The sequence below is a fragment of the Cricetulus griseus genome, chromosome 2 (assembly GCF_003668045.3).
Source record: "Cricetulus griseus strain 17A/GY chromosome 2, alternate assembly CriGri-PICRH-1.0, whole genome shotgun sequence".
NCBI classification, from domain to species: domain Eukaryota; kingdom Metazoa; phylum Chordata; class Mammalia; order Rodentia; family Cricetidae; genus Cricetulus; species Cricetulus griseus.
In genome coordinates, this window is record NC_048595.1 from 46,100,420 (window position 1) to 46,122,558 (window position 22,139).

Consider the following 22,139-nt stretch of genomic DNA (forward strand, 5'->3'; position numbering starts at 1 on the left):
ATTCTTCCCCTGACACAGTCTTCGGGGTCCCTCATGTCTTCCTCCCCACTCCTCTTTTCCCCTTCTCTTTCTCTTAACTCCCTCTCCCCTCCCTCCGTGCTCTCAATTTGCTCAGGAGATATTGTTCCTTTCCTCTTCTCCAGGGAACCATGCATGTCTCTCTTGGAGTCCTCTTTGTTTCCTGGCTTCTCCATATATGAATGAGTACATACCATGTTTGTCTTTTTGTGACTGGGTTACTTCACTCAGGATGGTTTCTTCTAGCTCCATCCATTTATAGGCTAGTTTCAAGATTCCATTGGGTTTTTTTTCCACTGAGTAATACTCCATTGTGCAAATGTACTACATTTTCTCTATCCATTCTTCAGTTGAGGGGCATCTAGGTTGCTTCCAGGTTCTGGCTATTACAAATAACTGACTTTCCTTTTTATGACTGAAAATTCTCTCTCTCTCTCTCTCTCTCTCTCTCTCTCTCTCTCTCTCTCTCTCTCTCTCTCTCTGTGTGTGTGTGTGTGTGTGTGTGTGTGTGTGTGTGTGTGTTTGTATCTGTCTGTCTGTCTGTCTGGTTATCTATGTATATCACTGTTTCTTTACCCATCCATTAATAGACATTGTTGCTTCCACATCTTGGCTAATGTGAATAACTGTAAAAGACATGAGATTGCCTCACACCTGCTAGGATGGCTATTATAAATAAGAAAAGAATTAGCCTGGCACGATGGCACATAGCTTTAATTCCAGCACTGAAAAGCACAGGTATGTAGGCCTCTGTGAGTTTGAGGCCAGCCTGTTCTATAGAATGATTTTCAGGCCATCTAGGGCTGCATAGTGAGATAATGTCTCAAGAAAAAAATAATAAATGAGATCACAGGTGTCAGTGTGGCTATGGGTAAGGGGACTCATTTACACTGTTGGCAGGAATGTGATTGGCATAGCTGTTAGGGAACATAACAGAGATTCCTCAAGTGCTAAAAGTAAAATGACTGGATGACCTGGTAACCCCACTTCTGAGAGAATTCTCAAAGCAAATAGCCTTCTCTCAATCCTAATATGCACCAGGTATTTTTACAAATACTATCTCACTTGACATTTTAGATTCTATCTGCAAAAAGCAGGTTGATCATTAAGCCCATTTTGTAGTCCAGGAAACTGAGAATTTGAAACACTGAATTAGAAAGCTAACCAGTAGAGCTGAAGTTCCAAACCTGAGAGGGTTAAATGACCTTTTCACAGGCATCAGCTAAGACCATCAAAAATACAGATATTTACATTATGGTACATAACAGTAGCAAAATTACAGCTATGAAGTAGCAATGAAAATAATTTTATGTTTGGGGGGTTACCACAACAAGAGGAACTGTATTAAAGGGTCACAGCATTAGGAAGGTTGAAAATCACTGCAGTAGAGGTTAGAATGATAGCTTAATAGTTAAGAGAGATTGCTGTTTTGCAGAAGACTGGAGTTTGGTTTACAGCACATACAGTTGGCTCACAACTGCCTATAACTCCATCTCCAAGGCTCCAACTCCTTCTCTAGCCTCTGCTTGCATACACATACATACATAAACATAAATATAAATTTAATTAATCTGAGAAAGAAAAGAAAGAGAGCTATCCAGTCAACCACCTAACAGGTGTTGGGACAAGAGTCCATGTAGGTCAGTCTCACAGTGAAGCCTATAATCCATCAGCAAAACATATGGAATCTGGAGGCAAGAAGGTAAAAACTGGAATGCCAAGGAAAGCCTATACTACTTTTTTTCCTATTGATAAATAGAATTCAAAATTCACAAAGCCTTATATCATATCTTTATATATGATATAAAGTCATCATATCAACAAACTGGTCTCACATTGACATGAGTCAACTCCTGATTTTAGAGCTACCCTTATTTGCAGGCTGACCTACCTTGGAAAAACCTTCCACCATCACTAATCCTGCATGCCTTGATCCCACTGGCAATAACTGATGACCAAGGCAACTGTCTCAGGGTATTCAGCCACACTGATCTATCCAAATATGCATTACACGGGACTTTCCCCATCCTTAAACTGCCAATGGCTTCATGTTCCTTTGGAACAAATTCTAAATTCCCCAAGGATGCCCTGAAAGTCCTGCATGACTTGGATTCTACTTGCCTCTCCGAACTCATCCAATGTACCTAGCATGTGGTACTTGGACAACTAAGGTTTATCCTAATTACAAGCCCACAGCATGTCCAGCCTGAGGACCAGGTGCAGACTGTTCTTCCCCTAGGAGATGCTTGCCAGTTTCTTCACATGGCTCCTGCTTCTTGCAATTAATGTCTGTCTAAATGTTACCTCTGTTAACAGTGTTCCCTTGGTCACCCTGCAATTACAGCCATCCCCACTCATCATCTTCACAATGTCATCTCTCATTTTCTAATAGTGTTTCTCATTGACAAAAGTACCTTGTCTATATGTCTACATATTAATTTTCTCTGTATGTCTCTCTGTGTGTATCTGCCCCTCCCTCTGTCTCTCTGTCTTTGTCTCTGTCTTCTCTGTCTCTGTCTTCTCTGTCTCTGTTTCTCTGTCTCTGTCTCTGTCTCTGCCTCTCTGTCTTTGTCTCTCTCTCTCTCTCTCTCTCTCTCTCTCTCTCTCTCTCTCTCTCTTCTCTCTCTCTCTCTCCAGCAGCAAGTAGGCACAATAACTAGGTTTTGTGAATAAGTAACCACAAACAGGAAATTTGAATAGTGTCTATAAAAGAGGATTGCTCTCACACAATTGTAGACAAGGAGGCAGGAGTTCTTCAGGCATAGAGTCATTTCCCCTCTCTTGCAAATGGGTAGTGATGGGGGCACATTATCTTCAAAACTGTTTAGGGGTGACACATATCAGGAAGGAAGCAATCAACCACTACCCTTGGTGATAGTTACCCTGGCAGCAGCTGCTATGGATACATTTCCTGAATACTAACCTGGGTTCATACAAGGTTTCATATCTGAAATTTGACAAGAGTCATACCCAGACCCTGAACCATCAACCTGACAGAGCTCAAACAGCTCCCTGGGGCAAACAGCACCTGCAGAAGCTCAAGTTACAATCAAGTGTTAAAACCAGCACCTGTACATGTGCATATGCAGAGCTATATGGCAAACAGAGTGTTCCTAAAGCCGACTTCTCTGCACATGTGCACACACAGGGCTACACAGCAGACAGTGTTCCTACAGCCGACTTCTCGGCTCCTCTCCCCATTAATATTGAAACACTATGCTGATAAATAGGGCTTTAAACTTAGAACACTAGTTCATTTTGAAACCCAGATAGCTAATATGAAGATTAATAGAACTGGAAATAACTCCTTGCACATGGATAGTATGTTGGTTGTTCCCTGGAGATGTGGAGAACCCAAGGAAAGAGTAAATGCTCAGGATGAGTCATTATGCTTCCTCTATGCTCCTTGAAATCAAGGTGGAATAACAATGACTTTTCCCCCTCCAATCTATTGAAATGTTTTTTATATACCAGTCATTTGAATTTTTGTTACATTTAGTTATCTGTGTATGTGTGAGAGAGAAAAATAGTGAGAGAATGTGTACACATAAGCCACTCGTATGTTTGCCACGTCATGTGTGTGGAGGGTAGGAGTCAGGGAAAAGCTAACAGAGCCCAGTTCTTTCTTTCTACATTTAGTTTCCAGAGACTGAACTCAGGATACTAAGTTTGGCAGCAAGAATAAGCAGCCTTACCCACTGAGCGGTTTCACCAGCCCGTACCTGGCATTTTAAAGGCATCATTTGTAAGCTCACACATGCTAGTAAAGTAAGTAGTAATTTCACCATTCTACAGAAGGAGAAGCTCATGCAAGTCCAGGAATAGCTGAATAGCCAGGAAACTGCAGATTTGAACCTAGGTATGCCTACCTAGAACCATGCCCTTAGGACTGTGTCTCAGTCCTTCAACATCTAAGAGCTGAGGTCTTGGAATCATAGTCTGTGCTCTACCTACCCAGACACAATGGCAAGACAAAGCAATGCAGTTGTTAGCCATATCCTCTTTGTCTGTGTAGGACACTTTCATAACCCTTTCCATCACTGTTCATAGTCGAGTCTCTCCCACCCAGGGAAGCACTTTCCCCCAAACTCCATGGCAGGCCAAAAGGGAAAAAGAAGAACAGATATAATGTGGCCCAAAGTGATTTCTTCTCAGATTCAACCCTTTCCAGGTTAATTAATTTACCTTCAGGAAAAATACAAAGACAGTAAAGTTTTTTTTTCTTTTAATGGTGAAGGCCGGGATAAAGACCAGTGTAAGCGCCACGAGTTCTACACAGAAAACCGTCATGAGCAGCTGCTGGGAGTCTACCCACCTTGGCCAGAACACCACCTCTGGGCTCAGTTTTTCATTTGTACATCCATTCCACCATAGCTCCCGAATGCCCACCATGTAGGAAGCATTTGCTTGGTAAGAAGGATAAGGAGGGGCTTCATCTGCAGCTCCCTTCCCTGGAGAGTTTATTCCAGAAAGGGAGAGAGGTACACACAATTCCACGTAGCTGCATGAACAGGGCCAGTATGTGGCTGTAGCAAAGAAGGAAAACAACCACTTCTGCAAAGCAGGCTCTGCAAGTGGCTCTGTGTCAGAGACTTCAGAAGCAAGTGGGTGTCTGGCACATCTAATCTCCCCTACCTTGAACTGAAGGAACAAGACAAGCAAAGGTATTGATGTCTGAACCTGGGACGATCCCAGGGTGAGATGAGGTGAAGTGTGGAGAAGTCAGAGGAGGGTATACCAAATGTGCCTAGCAGACAAGGCCAAGCCAGGACTTTCCTCTGTGTCACCCTGAGATTTACCAACAACTGCCTAGAGAATCTCCCAAGTCCACGAAGGACACACACCATCTCCACTCTCCTGCAAGGCACATTCCCATCATCTCTGGATCCCTGATCATGTTTGGGGCAGGGGACTGATTTCATGGGCAAGTGTTTGCCTAAGATTTCTACTCTACTCCTGTCCCTCCTCATTAGATAACATAGAAAGACAAATTGAATCCCACAGGGAACAGAAGGGGAAGTGGTTTGAAGAATGCTATCACATATTACCATATAAAACACAAGGCATTGTCTTTACCAGCTCCTAGCCCTTCCTTTTATAAAGGTTTTTAGATATTATTAGGAATTATTAGTGTGCATGTATGCATGTGTGCTATGTGCATGCCATAGCATCCATGTGGAAGTCAGGGGATACTCTCTGCAGTCACTTCTCTCCTTCCACCATGGGTTCTAAGGATCAGATTTGGGTGGTCAGTCTTGTGCAGCAAGCACCCTTACCCACTGAACCATTGCACCAGCTCTTCTAAGCACCAACTGTAAATCTTGGGGAAACACATGACAGTCCATGCCTCAAAGTCCCCTCAGTAACACAGGGAGGGTGATGCTCACACACAGGGGTATCATTAGACTCCATAGGTGAAGTGATATCTTGCTTGTACAAATAAAGCCTATCTGAGGGTCAGAGAATGGAGCTTGACGCTAGATAACTATAGAGGTCCTGGAGGTCTGTCCAAATTCTGTCAGCAACCTTCTAACCCCATGACATCAGTTCTGCTTTCTTAGACTAAAGCAAAAATAGTCAGCTGGCAGCCATTAGCTACAGAAGCCATTATACCAAATGTAATACTAGAGGATCCGTGTAAAGTATTAGCCTCTCCCACTGCATGGCACATCTCTTTATCAAGGTTTTTGTGTTCATCCAAAGACCTGAAAGACAGAGACTGTGGCTGATTCCTGGATGTACCCTCAAGTGCCTGACAATGGTCCTGTCACAACACGGGACAAGTTGAACACATGTTTGCTAAAGGAAGATGTGTCTGACAGGCACTTAATGACTTACAAAGTATGTCCACACCCTTCATTTGATTTGATTTTCCAAAAAGCCCTAGAACACAAAGGGAAGCTGATATCATTATCCACATCTCATGGAAGGGGAAGAGCGAGCGGGTCACCCAAGCTGCTGTGTCGTCTTTCTCTTAAGGACGATAATGGGCTCTTACTCCCCTCCTGGAAGAGAATCCAACTGAATTCTTCACACTGATATTGGCTCTGATGCACAAGTCTGTTTAAAAGCCAAACAGACAGTATTTTTTTTTTAGCTTTCATATCTTTAAAAAATGCATCAAAATCTAAAAACCTCAGTGATAATTAGACAAAAAAATCTGAACCATTCAACCCGTGAGTGTGGATGATTATTAAGCTTCTATTCTTCCATTTTCTCACCTCCTTTTGGTATCCATTGTCTATAGCAAAGAGCATTCATCTTCCTTCACAAAAAGAATCTGTTTCCTACAGAATAGAACTGTCAGCACCATGGGAGCCTTGCACCCCAGGTTCACCCCTCCTGTCAGGTTTCGAAGTGCACAGCATCTCCTGGGTGGCTTCACTACTGGTCTCTCTCCTAACATACCAGGGACTCTTTTCTCACTCAGTGGAGACCTATCATGCCATTCCTTATGTTAGAACCACAGAACTTTCCCCCGGAACTTTACAGAATCCCACTTCTTCAGAATATCTTAAGTCTATGCCCCCGCTACCTCTGTGGCCTCAGCTCTCAAATCCCCTTGACTCACTGTTAGAACAGTCCCAGGAAGGAGCAGTGGAAAACCACACCGCAAGATTAGGCTTTAAAGGGTTGGGAATCTGGTGTCATGTAGTTTTTCATTCATTCATTCACATACTCAGCCATTCATTCATTCACTCAGTCATCCCCACTGTGCTAGGGATCCACAAACAAATGCTATGTGGTTCCTACCTGTGTGACCTTAAAATCCAGTTGTACCAAAAGGTTGCAGCTAAAGGATACTGAGTGAGACTAAAGGAAAATCAGTGGCCCTGTATAACAGACTCAGGAAGATTCATAAAATGGGGTGGTATGTGTTAGATTTTTAAGAGACCAAGAGTTTCTTTGCAGAGAAGAAAAGGTAAGAGAAGACAAAAGGCAGGGGGAATGAGATTGTCTTAGTGGGATGTAGGGAAAATAATTAACTCAATTCTTTTAGAATAACAAGTTTAGCATAGAAAATGTTAAACAGAATAACATAAAATTATCACTTAAGAGTAAAGGAAAACTAAGGCACCACAAACATAGCATTTCACATCTAAAGGAGCAAAGACAACTCGGAGGCTTGACAGAACCCCATTGGTAGAATCCCAGATCTCCTAGGTGGGTGTTGACTCGGTACCACTCAGCTGAGGCTGGTGTCTCTGAGCTCAAGGATGCCCACTGTGTAGGCTCAGACCTCTGAAGAGCTGCCAGTCAACACATGCTAGCATGGCCTGACTGAAAGCATAGCAAAGCTGGGGCAAAGAGTTCTGGAGAAAGCGTAGCAGGTAACTGTTGTCACAGGAAGGGATGGCAGCCTCCAGAGTGAATCTGTCAACTTACAGACTCTGGATCACTGGTTCAAAGCTGGGAACAATTTTTCCCTCTCGAGGATATTTGACAATGAGTAGGGGCAGCCTTAATCTTCACAACTAAGGGCTTGTTCCTGGAGTTTAGTGAGTGGAGAACAGAGGTTCTATCAACATCTTCCAGTGCATAGAACCGCCTCACCACAAATATAAATAGTCCTGAAGGTAGGGCCTATTCTATGCTATCACTGAGAGTTAACAAGCAGAGCAAGTGTCATCGTCTGTCATCCAGCTATGGAGTCTTCCTCTAGCACCCCCTATTGGCAGAACCTAAGAAGGAGCAGTGGAGTGTCCCAGCCACCTACCAGAAAGCTAAACATGGAAAGGTTGTCTGGCAGGTACCTGTCAATAACCTAAAAACTGGTGCAAGCATCACAGGTGAGCTTCTTATAGCAAGCTCTGGTGATGTGACCAGACACAGAACCGGCTCTGCAGAAGGAGAGTCCCCAGGATGGAGTGTCACGAGAAGATCCTGGCCCACACAGGTGTTCAGCACAGAGAGAGAACCGCAGGCATTGATTCCTCAATGACCCCACGACAAGATGTCCTCTAGAAGCTCTGCTTCCAAACTCACACTCTCAGTGGTATGTGAAACTCTTTTATCTGAGGATGAGCACAGAACCTCCTAAGAGTGAAATGGCTCCTGTTTGTGCAGTTGGCATCTTGTCTTCTGCCTGGCTCTTACCTGCTTAGGCATGATCAGGCTCCAGAAGTCCAGGTCTCAGACTTTTTTAAAGTCCCAGTGTGCTCTTTCCTAACTATTCTCCACTCCAACAAGAGCACAGCAGTTCACTCATCTGTCACAACTCAGAAAATTCCGTGTGATATTAGCAAAGTTTTATTGCCATATATGCCTTATAGTATACTATCATTCCTAATCACTTTGTCTGACGCCTTCCCTCCCATCTTCATCTGTGAAAACTGAAGCTCAATGTAGGTACAGCTATTGTGCTCCAAGGAGCACTGTAAGAAAAGGAAGAACCCCTGAAGGTAATGGAAAAGTGGATTGATTCTTGGGGGCACCTGAAGTGGGGTGACTTGCTATTGTTAGCCCCTTACAATATGATCATGTTTTAAACATATCTAAGTTCTTGTGTGGTGCTAGAACCACTAACATTTCCTCCATGGTTTTTTGTTGTTGTTGTTGTTGTGGTTCCCACTCACTTGAAGAGTTGTAATGGAAGCTCAGGATATTAATTTCTCCAACAACCACAGCCTACTTAGAAAGACAAAGGTTTAAATCGTGCCAGTACCAAATTCTGGAGCCATAGCAGGCTCAGGGCCCATTCATGGTATCGAATACACCTGGACACCAGTGCATGGCAGGTCAGAGAGTTCTTTTGCATGATGCAGGAATAAAAGACAAAGCAAAGGGCATAGAGGAGGTAGCCTACACAGGGAAGAACAGCGTGGGTGAAGTTCAGAAGCTAGGAAACCTACTGAATTGCGGTCTACCTGTGGAATGTTGAACAAGGTTAGACTGAGAACAAAATAACTAACATTAAATGGAAATCCAGAGTGATTCATTGGACCTGGAAGGAGGGACGGTAAACTGAGCTGCGGATCTGAACTTTATAATGCTACTAATTATGTGAACACAGCAATTTATCTTCCTTGGGTTTTGTCCCCACATCTGGAAATGTGGTAAGACATGTGTCATGCCTGCCAAGCAGGATCTGCACTGTTCAAATGAAGCACCATCCTGCTGCGATTTGCTTAGGAAACTGGCATACATCATACCTGCAGCATCCCAAATGAGAATCAGAAAATACTAGGGGCAGCCTTCCTCTCATTTCCCTCCACCCCTGCAGAGGAAACATCCTCTCAGGAAGAAAAAGACTCCCCTCAGGCCTTTGCTAAAGCTTTCTCAAGCCACAATCCATAATACGATCTTCATGGAAATTATATTTCAACTCCCCTCTGCTAAGAACACAAACACACATGATGGTAGACTCAGAATGGCCTTTGTGCCTTCCTGCTTCTGGTGTACATCTTCCTAAGAGGCTGTCCTCGCTCAGCACCAGCCTGCCTGATAACATTATAATTTTGTGTACATTGTACTCTCAGAAGCCATGCTGAAGCCAGCAAGAGGAAACAGCAATTGACAGCCTGCCCTGGTTTCTCTGTAAAGCACTGCCACTTCCTCCTTTGTGAGCTCATCAAAGTTCAGCCACTGGATTTGGGTACCAACCCCAAAAGGGTATGGATACCAATGCTATTATGCCTCCGCAGCAAGTACTTTATCGGAAAGGAGACAGTTTGGATGGAGGGTGTTCTTGGCAGAGAATAGCTTGTGGTGGAATGCAGGTGGCAGAGGGACAGCTTAGCCACCTGGACCAGGTTAGATCTGAGTTGTTTGAATGCAGCAGGACAAATGTAGCAGGGATGTAGAAACCATGGGGCGATGGTTCTTGGCATCCTTTCAGCCCATGACCTCTGTACCTTACAATAGCTCTCTACTGAAATAACTTTTATACTGCTAATTAACGACTCTACAAATGTTGGAGAAATATTTATTAAATGCCCATTATGAGCTAACACTTATGGGCACTGGGGATAGAACGATGAACAAGGCACAATTTATTGTGCGTGGAATGGAACTCGCACCAAGCACGAATCAATTGCGCGATTAGTGCAAACGTTGATCTTTCTTGATTATGGGACCTCACTGGGGGACAGCAGCCCAAAGGGGTTAAATGAAAAGCATAGTCGGCCTGGCCTAGTGACTTCAGCACCAGGATTGACAAAGGCTCAACTGCCAGCCGCCTTCCCTTTTACTTATTCTCTTCATTTGCATTGAGGAAGGCAGGCCAAAGCCTCTTAACAATTACCTTATGCAGTAAGCCACAGACCCAAACAGAGCTCAGATTATCTATTTAATTCTCCAGCCTGCAAGGGGGCATTTACCATTGTCTATGCCTTATCCGCACATAATGGATTAGTGCAGAGCCTGGGGAGCGGGGGAAGGCATGAATACTGTGTTTAGCAAGAAAGTCATATAGCGGAGATACAAATCCAGAGGATGAATTTGTAAAAGAGGAGAGTCCAGTGAGATTTGGGGCACACCCTGCAAGGCCAGGCATCAGGCCTGGACTGTTCAAAAACCTGTGGAAATGTCTCCAGTACTATTATCACAGGCTGCACCACCCCCAAGCTCACATGGGACAGGAGGCCATCTACCACCTGGGAATAAGGTATGAGGACAGTAATGGAGCTACATTCTGTGGAAAGAAAAATGCAAAGCAGCCGGCATTTCCTGAGAAAGCCCCATGAGCTGAGAATAGGCAGGTAGCCACACAGTCAGGCAGAGCTACATCTGAGTCCCTCATCAAAGATGGCAACCCAGAAGGAGAAGGAAGAGACTATGAGGTACCTCAGTCTTTTGGGCAAGGCCCAGAAAAATCAGACTCTGGCCATTGCCAGGAAGAGGCAAGTCCAGAGCCTGAGTCTACACAGGAGCAGCCAATGCAAAGTTGGTCAGCTACAGGAATATTTACAGGACAAGAAACCCTGATAACCAGGGAGGGGGGACCATGGACTTGGGTGGGATATCTAGAGGAAACAAGAACACAGAGGCCCCTTCATGAATAACCATGGGATAACCATAAGACTTTCAGTATAAAACACAAGAGACCCAATTTATCTAATTTTGAAAACACACCAGGCCCTTACTAGGAAGCTCAAGCCCCGGTGCTGGAACTGGACTTGCAGCAAATTACACGACCTCTCTGATCCTTCCTTGTTTAAAGCAGTGCAAAGAACTAAGAGATGATGCTGCAAGACACTCAGGGCAGCATCTGGCTTACTTTTAAGAAGTCAATATCAGTGAGCAGTGGTGGCACACGCCTTTAATCCCAGCACTTGGGAGGCAGAGGCAGGCGGATCTATATGAGTTAGAGGCCAGTCTGGTCTACAAAGCTACACAGAGAAACCCTGTCTTAAAAAAATCAATCAATCAAACAAACAAACAAAAGAAGTCAGTATCTCCAAGCACATGTGAAATGAATGTCATCAAACTCATTCATGCCCACCATCACCATCTGAAAGAAACTAAGGAGAACACAAACCAGGTCTTTCCAGTTAAACAGGCTTTGGGAACAGGATGAAGTAACTGGTTCTCTGATGAGTGGCTGTCTCTAGGGAACTAGTGAGAGACTGAACCACTAATGGGCAAGAAGAAAAGATGCAGTTTGACAGGAAGATCCATGAACATGTATCACTAAGCCCAGCAATGTGAGTTACAGGCCAAGAAAGGCAAAGAATACGTAAGGTCCGTTACCCACCTACAGAAGGGTTTATCACCTAGGCAAGGAGAACAGAATCACTGAATGCCAGCTGTATATTGGGCACTCAATAGGCACTGTAATAAACCAGCCAAAGTCTACGCCTTGGAGAATTCAAGGTCAATAGTAAGGAAAGCTTTTCAAATAACCATTGTAATGTATATTCATGAATACAACCAGATTAGGCTAGAAATAGTGCTTTGGTTTGTTTTGTTTTATTCCTGTGCTAGAAATCGAACCCAGAGCCATGACACATGTGAGAAGTGCTATATCACTAAGCTATACCTCCAGCCAGAACAGGGCCTTCGGCATGTTACACAAGTACTGAGATATAGCCCTAGCTGGAATAGGGAAATTTATTTCTGAGACAAAGGAATACTTCAGATGAAGATAAGAGGCTAGCCTTGAATTTCAGATAGAAGCAATATGTTTTTTTTAAGTCATACAAGTTTGGAAGAGTAAAGTGCTTTTGGAATCTCTGCTGAGGTGGGAGTTACAATGGGCAGTAATAAAAGCCTACATTTATAGAATATGCAAGTGTCATGTACAGCTCTTGGTGATTTTGCATACATATAAAATATACATAATCATCATAATCTCATAAGTAAGTAAGTAAGTATTATCAACATCCCACTTCACAGAAAAGAAAAGTAAAGAGATTAAGTACCTCACTTAAGGTCATAGTGTTAGTAAGTACAAAACTATATTATGGAGGCCAGAGTTAGGACCATAAACACCCATGGTCACCAAAAGCCTGCAGGTCAAGTTCAAGACTAATGACTTTACTATTTGGCAATATATATCTACTTAAGGGTGCTGAGATAAGGAATGACTCATGCAGAGTTTCTTGTTAGAAAGATTGAGTTGAGCCAGGTATGGTGGTTCCTACCAATAATCCTAACACTTGAGAGGCTAAAGCAGGAGAATTACCATGAGTTAAAGGCCAACTTCTAGGCAAGCCTGGACCAGAGTGAGACTCTGTCTCAAAAAGTTAAAAAAGAAAACTCAGGAGATTGAGTTGGCTATAATATAAAGAATGAGACGCAAGGAATATGAGGATAAATGCATTATAGCTGGCTAGGAGGCCTTGCAACTGTGCTGGGAAGAGAAAGAGGCCGAGCATGTAAAAGGAGGAAGTGTCAATCAATGGGCTAAGTCAGGTTCCTGAAGGGAAAGAGGTAACAGCATTTGTGGCAGATGGGAAGCAGGGTGCAAAAGGGAGGGAGATAGAAAGGATGAACCTCCAAGTGCAGATTCAACCTTGACAGGCAGGTACAGCCCTTAAGGTAATGGGAAAAGAGGATATTCTTATCGCGACAAAGGACAGTTTTACAGAAGACTGACGGTCCTGTCAACTCTCTGAACATAGGTGTGTGAATCGAGGAGGCTGATCCAAATAACCACCATTCTTAAGCAGTCTGTCATCCCCCTGACAAGCTTATGTCCTTCCTTCTGTCCCTTTTCCTCCCTCCTCTCTTCTAAGTAAATATAATTACACTGGATTTTAAAAAAAAAATAATGGGATATTCCATGCACAAGTAAAATATTCAAACAGCACAGACAAATGCAAAAGGATAAAAAGTTGCATGAAGCTCCGTTAGTATTGCCTGGGATGAGATCTCTCCAATCATTCATTCGTAACCACAGGGCTCACACACACACACACACACACACACACACACACACACACACACACACACACACACAAACATACACCTGAATATGTGTAAGACTGCAAAAGACTAATAAAATTAACAATTTCCACCAAGCTGGAGACTGGGCATCACCATACCATAATTTGAGGAGTAATTACCTATCCTTGACAGTCTCCAGAATTTGGGGTGAGAAAAATGGAAATCTGTGCCTTCTTGCCTTGCACTGCCCCCTTATGCCCACCTGCTCAGACTCAGTTGATGAGGAAGTCTGCAGAGGGGCAGAGTAAGCCAAGGATGACTTCTCTGCTGGGAGAAGCAGCTTGGTGGAATGGAATGAACGGTAAAAAACCCATTCAGACTCAGGGAGATTGGAAACCACAGTCTGCAAGGCACTTCCAATGGCACCAGTAGTCCTAGACAAGCACAGTCGTCACTGAGGCTATTCGGGTGGCCCAAGGTATTTACATGTTACCGGCTGATCTTGAGACATAGGAAATATACAGAGCTCACAAAAAGGGGCTGGGAGAAATTCAAGGCCACAGCAGCTTTGAAAAATTATCTGACCCTGTATTCTGTGAAGAGTACTTGCTAGTTTGAAGTGCCTGAACATAACTTCTGTGTGTTTATGGCTAGTCACTAAGCTATGTAAACAGAGGGTGACTGTTAGTCTTAAAGACAGGAATGCAAAAAATACTGGCCACAGATGGCAGTAGCTGCACACTCCATGAGGAAGGGATGAACTTCACAGATGTATACCATGAGAGCTATTAAACAATGCAACAGAGTTTGGGCAAACCATATGCGCGTGTATTCACACATGCCATTATATATGAGTGACCAGATGTAAGAAGAGCTCCTTTTGTGAGGTCTGAATTCCACGTCCAGTTGTAAAGCCTTACATATATCCTCCAGGTATCAGTGGGTAGAGATACCTCCATTTCCCCTGAGGTTCTTTGTTTTGCAAAGATGGAAGATACTGAAGTCACCAGTCAGTGTGTATCAGCAAAGACTGTGACAAAGTGTGGATACTGCACTCTTCAGCAGCACCGCTTTACCTGGGATGGAGGTCAGCCACATATCCACCCAGAGCAGGAAGATAGTGTAAAGGCTTTTCCAATTGCCTGGGGTTTTCCAAAGACTGTCTGGCTAATCTAGTTTATGATAGCCTCATCTTTAGACTGTGGAATCATTATTAAATCTCAGCACACCTCCAAAGTGGTGTGATTCTCACCCACACACTGTAACAAAAGTGCTCCTTGAGATGTGTGCATCTGAGGACAGCCAGGCTGTGGCTAAATCTCTGGACATGAACACTAACTATTGTTTGTCCTTTCACTACACACACACACACACACACACACACACACACAAACACACACACACCGTTTCGGGGGAGGGAGAAAGAGACATACATAGACGGACAGAAGATAGAGGGAATTTCATCAATAACTCAGCCCAACCTTTATTAACACAAAGATCCTCTCCATCACACCCTCGCCAGTTCTTTTTAGCCCCCGATTTAAACATTCTAGAGAGACACAGCAGATCACATAACAGCGAAGATCTGGGCCATGTCTACTCAATGGATATATTTTTAGTTGATGAACTTTTTAAACTATTAGTATTAAAAAAATTTCAGGAACCCTTCCATTCCAAAGTGTGATTATCTGCCTTCTGGAAAGGAGCACAGTGCTGACCGCTATGGGTGCATTCCCCGGTGAGGCAAAGGAGGAGCTGATGAATATATACTGATTGAAAGGAAGGCAGACCCTCCAGCTCACCACAGTCGGTACCACTTACACCACTCCCTCATGCCAGTGGGATCCCATCAGTCACACGCTTGTACTATCAGTCTTAAGAAAGAGAAAAACAGGCGTGTCCCAGACCTCTTGCCAATGAGGGTAAATAAAATGAGTACCAGAGAAGCACTGGCTCTTTATGTCAAGAAGGGTCACTAAGTGCCAGGCCCTGAGAGCTGAGGATATGAGTGTTTTCCTCCTTGTTCCAGTCAGCCCCCTCCATTAGGCATTGGCTCCCACCCCTGGAAAGCTCTCCGATTTCCCTGTGTCATTCTATCACTCTGCAAAAAGAAGTCTTTCTTCTGGATCACCCTACAGGCAGGAGGTAGCAACCAGATGATAACATCTGTAAAGGGTCATGAGCATCCCAGGTGGAAGCACATACATTGGAGCCCATATGTTAGCATGTCAAGTGGTATTAAAGTTGCTTATCTACTGCCGGTTGACACTCTCATACAAGTGGTTAACAAATCTGTGGTCAGACAATGCTAAGCAGCATCCCAGGCCCAGACTGCTTGGCAAACCTATAAACCAACCAAATTCTAGAGAGGAAATCTGTGGTTGGTGTCTGGATGCCAAGAGCAAGAGAAGCTTTTACATAGGAGTCACTGTTATTAAAGGGAAGGAATGAGCAGGAAGGAGGTGATGATTCTTGACAGCAATGTCACTGGCAGTTATTGCAGACTTGCCATTGGTTACACACCTCATATGCATGATTTCCGTTGATTTCTTAAAGAAATCGTTTTCCTGATTGCTATTTTCTGTCTTGCAGAAGGAGAAACTGCAGCTTAAGGAGGTAAGTGTGTTTCCAAGGGTACACACTAGATAGTAGGAAGCCTTGAATTCAGCTTCAGGGCTTGGTTCGTTAACTGCAGAACAATTTCCCTTCAGTCTTCTTGTGGGAAAAGCTAAAACAATTGCATCTACTAAGTAATTGCCATATGCAAGGCTAGACTTGCCTTGCTTTAAACTTTACCAAAGCATAATCCACATGGTATACGACTCATAGATTTAAACGTAATTCCAAGATCTTTGGTAAATTCACAGCATGGTACAGCAATTTTCAAGTCCACCTTTAGGTCAAAGCAGATTCTTTATGTCCCTAAAGTCAATTGTGTTTCCATGCCCAGCTCCTTCCAGTCACTATGTTACTTTCTGTCTCTGCAAGTTTGCTTTTCTGGATGTTCTTACAAGGGGTTTGTGCATAGGCTTCAGTTTATTAAGCATAGTGTTTTCAGGTTCATCCATAGTCCAGCATTCTCCTAGGTTGATTGCTCTTTGATCAGACAAAAAATATTATATTTTATGTGTTCTTGCATTGATACATGGTCATTTGTGTAAAAGCAGTTCTTAATTGGTCTACATAATAAAACCCCAGAGTCAGATTAGAAGAAAATGCTGAGAGATTAGAGAGAAGAAGGAGCAAGCCACCACACCTTACCTTAGCGTCTCAGCAGACAAAAGAGTGAATTCCTGTTTCTCCCTGCTTATATTCTGTTTCTGTCCAGCTCACTTCCTGTCTGTACCAACCTCCAGACCTCTATGGGTAGCTAGTGGCAAGTTCCATTCTCTGACCTTCAGACAGGCTTTATTTGTACAAGCAATATTTCACCACACATATGAACCCTAATTATTATGATTGTCTACATAATGTTTCTTCAGGGATATGGTAAACTCAGGTTTAACTTTTTAAGAAACTCTAAAGTTTTCCAAAATGCTGAACCATCCTATGTTTTCACTAAAATATTTGAAACAATGTACATGTTATAAACTGCAGTTTCCTCCTATCCTTGCCAACATTTACCTGAACTTTCTTGATGATTGTCCTGTTCACCATGAAACAGTACACAGTAGGTTCTAACTTGCATTCCCTAATGATGAGTGATGTTGTAGCTCTTTCTTCTTTTGTCATCTCTCTCTCTATGGGTTTACTATATGTATATTTTCTTTGGTGGATATCTATCCAAACTTTTGCCTGTTTAAAAGTCAAGTTATCTCATGCGAAGATTTGCATATATATTTTTCACTATTGCCCTTCGAAGATCAAAATCATCCTCACTTTTGTAGAAAAAGTAAGTCATAGAGAGAGATTTTAATCTCCGCCACAAACAAATAGCAAAGCATGGAGTTCTGTTCCCTGTTGTGTTTGGATAATGGGTGGTTCATTATGGCCTACAGGTGTGGCTACATGTGGGCTATATGTTCTACACCACAAATAAATAAATAAATAAACAAACAAACAAACAAACCCACCAAGTTAAAAATTAAACAGTTCAGAAAGAAATACAAGTTCCTGGCTTCCTGTGAAATAACAGGATGTAACAGCAGCAAGCCAGCATTTCACAAACTGCAAGGATTTCTCCCAGAGCTGTGTAGCAGTCGCCCCCTCCAGACAGAGCCTGCACTTACCAGGAAGGTCTCAGCTCAACTCACTATCTCTGGTGTTCCAGCCCTAGTGCTTGGGAACTGGTACTTATAGCATCCTACACCAATCCATGCCAACCTCCTTACACAAGGCCACTTTACACAGATACTTCCTTATTTGAGTAAAGTAACACTGATCTTACTAGTCTATGTAAGAACCAGATGGCAGAGTGTATTACCAAGGGAGTTTATAACTAGGACAAGCTTTGCTGTAGAACAGAGCTTTCTGGAATGGTGGGGTAAAAACAATACCTTCAAACATGCCTCTTCAAGTTCGGTATGGAAGATAAGCAACCAAGGTTGCTCTGGTGAAAGAAACAAGTGAAGTTAGAGCTGTCAGTAACCCCAATTCAGAGAAGAAGCTGAGGGGCAGAGGCGACAGTAATTAGCCAGAGTTGTCTGCCTGAAAGGAGAATGATACAGGAGGCAAGGTCAGTGGCCCTGAGCCACTTGGAAGGTGTCTGTTGGTTGGCTTCTGTGCTCCAGTGTGCATGCAGTCTCCTCAGCTAGGCAAGGTGGCACACTCCAGTGCTTCAGACGGGAGCTACGGAGTGAGTTCTAGGCTAGCCAGGGCCACATTAGATGTTGCTGGTTACTAGAGCAGGAGTTGAGGTGATGGAAAAGCAAAGCTAATCTTTGTGATGATGTTAAGGGTATTAATACTCTTGTTTGTGGAGTGCGTGGGGCAGAATCATATGTTCCCTTGGCAACAGTTGTGCTTGCTACTAGGGGAGGGAGGTTCAAGGGATGCTAACACACTGAGCCTAGTGTACTTTGGCTGTAGAGAGACTCTGGAGAAGGAAATCAATCAACGAGGTGTCTTTCTGCCTTTACTGATTCTTCCTTTACAGAGCTGCAGTGCATCCTGGAAAGTACATAGAAACATTCCAACCTCACAAGCAAAACTGAAAGGTATAACCATACCACAAAGGATCCTACATACACTTGAGTGCTCCAGAAACAAAGAACAGAGATACACGAGTCTGAACTTTTATAAGAGAATCTGAAATCCACTGTATAAAGGGAGGATGGCTGAATATCTACTTCCTAATCCATGAAATGGGGACAAACAGGTCACTTCTAAGGAGGCTTTGTGAAATTCATCAGCTACAGCAGGCAGAGACAGGCTTTAGAAACAGGAGCACACAGACTGAGGGATCCATGCACCCTGGCAACACAGCATCTGTCCACTAGGCATCTTGAAAGCAGTTATTCCCAGGACACCAGTGTTCACCTCCCAATTAAAGAAGTAACATTCTGTCCTTTCCAAGCACTCCCCACTTTACGAAACTTTTGAAATAGCCACTAATTCCCTTCCTTTTTGAAGTTAACTCTGTCTCATCTCTGTCTCATGCAAGTAGAAACACAAACTTATGCATGTGCACCTGTGTGCTCGCGCACACACACACACACACACACACACACACACACACACACACACACACACACACACTGTGAGCTGAACTGCATCTTCTGTTTCCCCTCTGAAGTCCAAATCTGTACTACATCAGAGCAGACCTATCTGGAAGCAGAGGTAATCAAGTTAACTGACATCATACAGTAAGCCCTAATCCAACAGGACTAGTATCCTCCTAGAAAAGACAATTTGAACACAAGGACCTATATCATGTGAAGACTGAGAGACATGCTGCCACAAGCCATGGCATGCAGGAGTGGGGCTTACAACAGGGCTTCTGTCATGACCCTTGGGAGCCAACCATGAGACACCTTGATTGTGGACTCTGAGACCCCAGCACTGCAAGGCAGTAAGTTGCCTTTGTTTAAGCTCAGATCTTAGCACCGTGTCATTACGGATGTAGAGAACAAAGATGTGTGCATGCAGGTACACACTGCATCTCTCCTCGACACTGCAGCCCTCATTTGCCATCTCTCAGTTCTCTACTTTGTTCAACAAACCTTGCCTGTTCCAACCCAATCCCGTGGATTCAGTGACCCCCATTTGGATGGGTTCCTCCTTCACTCCTCCCTTCTCACACTTTCATTTCTAATCTGTATTTCATGAACATCTACAAATACCTTCCTCAAGGCACATAAATTCTCCCACATTCCATCCTAAACCATGCTGATAAACTTTCTCCCCTGGGAGAGTGTGTACCTTTCAGGTCAAAAGAAGTTTGGCCTTGAAAATAATTAAGTTAAAGTGCAAACTTGGTTTGCTCTCCTCAAGTTTAAAATGATCATTCAAGATAACCAGGGGGGCAGCGGAGTCGATCTTGGGTGCTGCTGTGGTTGGAAGCAGGAAGTAAGTTCTGGGGACTACCACGGATTAGAGGGACTCTAGTTGATGATAGAATACTGCATTATTTCAAAAGGCTACAAGAAAGGATTTTGAATGTCTTCACTTTAAAAAAAAAAAGTGAATGTTTCATAGATGTGCTGACACTGATTTGAACATTGTGCATGTACCCTGTGCAAGTATCAAAATAGCACATAGCAGCCCATAAATACGCACATGTTCATTTATCAATCTAATTTTCAATTTAACCTTTTCACTTTTTATGTTAGCATACAATGCAAGGGGGTTCTCCGTGGCATTTTCATGCACATGTGCCATTATACTTAGCTCTAATTCACCTCTCTCCCACTGCTCTCAGTGTCCCCCTCTGGCTGCTTCCCTCCCTTCTCTCACCTGCTTCTCCCTTCACAAAATCACTTTACCCACCCTTCTCACAGATCCCTTTCTAGTTTCATGGGAATCTCTCTCTCTCTCTCTCTCTCTCTCTCTCTCTCTCTCTCTCTCTCTCTCTCTGTCTCTGTCTGTCTCTGTCTGTCTCTCTCTCTCTCTCTCTCTCTCTCTCTCTCTCTTCTGTGTGTGTGTTGTGTGTGTGTGTGTGTGTGTGTGTGTGTGTATGAGAGAGAGAGCAAAATCTAAAAGTAAGTAAATCTTTGAGAAACTAAAGTAAGCTTGGCCAATGGTCCCAATACTTTGAGTAGAGGAGGTGTTCCTACCGACTAAGACCAGAGGCGAGCAAACGTCTACATAGCTGGATGAAATAAGTAGTTTGGGCTTTTTGGGTCACATAAAGTGTCTGTTGCATTTTCTTCTTTATTTTTGTTTGTTTTGTGGTTATTAAAAATGTCACAATCATTCTTATTTACTGGGGCTATATACACAAAAGATTCAAAGAAACCTAACCGCTTACAAGCCCTGGGCCAGCACCTCTGCAGTGTGAAGAAAACAGCCATGGAGCCAGGCTTCCAAGCTCCCCTCTGATCAGCCTTCAGCCATCCAATATGAAACACAGTAGTCTCTTAAAGATACAGTTCCTAATTTATCAAGAGCTTTTGCCATGAGCCAGTATTAAATTTTATCAGATACTTGTTGGCATGTATTAAGACGGTCCATATTATCAATGAATTCTATTGATACAGGGCATGCTAATTGCTTTAGACGTGAAACCAAGCTTGCATCCCTGAGATAAATTCTAGTTGGTCATGACACACAGTCCATTATGTCTCTGAATTTGGTTTTCCAATGCATTGAGAACTTTTCATCTATATTCATAAGAACTATTGTTTTGTAGATTCACTGTTCCTTCGTGGTGTGATACCAGGTTAATATTGGTCTCCCTGAATAACCTGGGAAGTTTGCCCTTCTAGATCCTGGAAGAATTCGCAAAGAAGCAATGTCAAATCTTCTTCAGAATTTTTAGAATTCAGCAAGAAAGTCATCTAGACCTAAGCTTTTCTCTGAAAAAAAATTAATGATTTACTTTGTTTTTCCCTATTATAAATCTATTCACTTTTTCATCTATTTGCATCAGTATTATTGATTTGTATCTCTCAACAAAACCTTCTTTTCAGTTTTCTAATTTTAGCATGAAGTCATCCACAGAATTCAGTCTAGCAAAATGTTATAAATTTGGTCAATATGAGTCAATCCATTTTTAAGATGATATGTTCCAAAAACTCCAATGGATAGCTGAAATCATGGGTGTCACCAAACCCTAAAAGCATTAAGGGTTCCCTAATATATATATATATTCCCTAATATATATATATATATGTGTGTGTGTGTGTGTGTGTGTGTGTGTGTGTGTGTGTGTGTGTGATATTTTAATTTATAAATTTGGCACAGAAATGAAGTAAATAAAAGTAATTATAACAAAACAGTGGAATTAATGTTCTATTTTTCTAGTTCCTTCCTTTTCTCTATCAAAATATCATATTATATTATACTTATAATTCTATCCCATGTGATGAAATGAGATGATATGAGATGATCTTATATAAAAGCGCTTTACAGCTTCTTGTTGGCATATCCATATCACTGGCATAGTTACACTTACACTGTAGTGTTATTAATAAAATGAAATAAGTATAGTTGAACACAAGTACTGCTAATATCATGACAGTCAATCTGGTAACTGAGATAGCTACTGAATTACAAATGGGTTGACAGCATATACAGTGGGGATACATTGGACAAAGGCAAATTTTATATGTTGAGATAAACTGGAACAGGAGGGTTCATCATACTAATCAGAACAATGGACAACATTAAACTATTGAATTGTTTATTTCTGG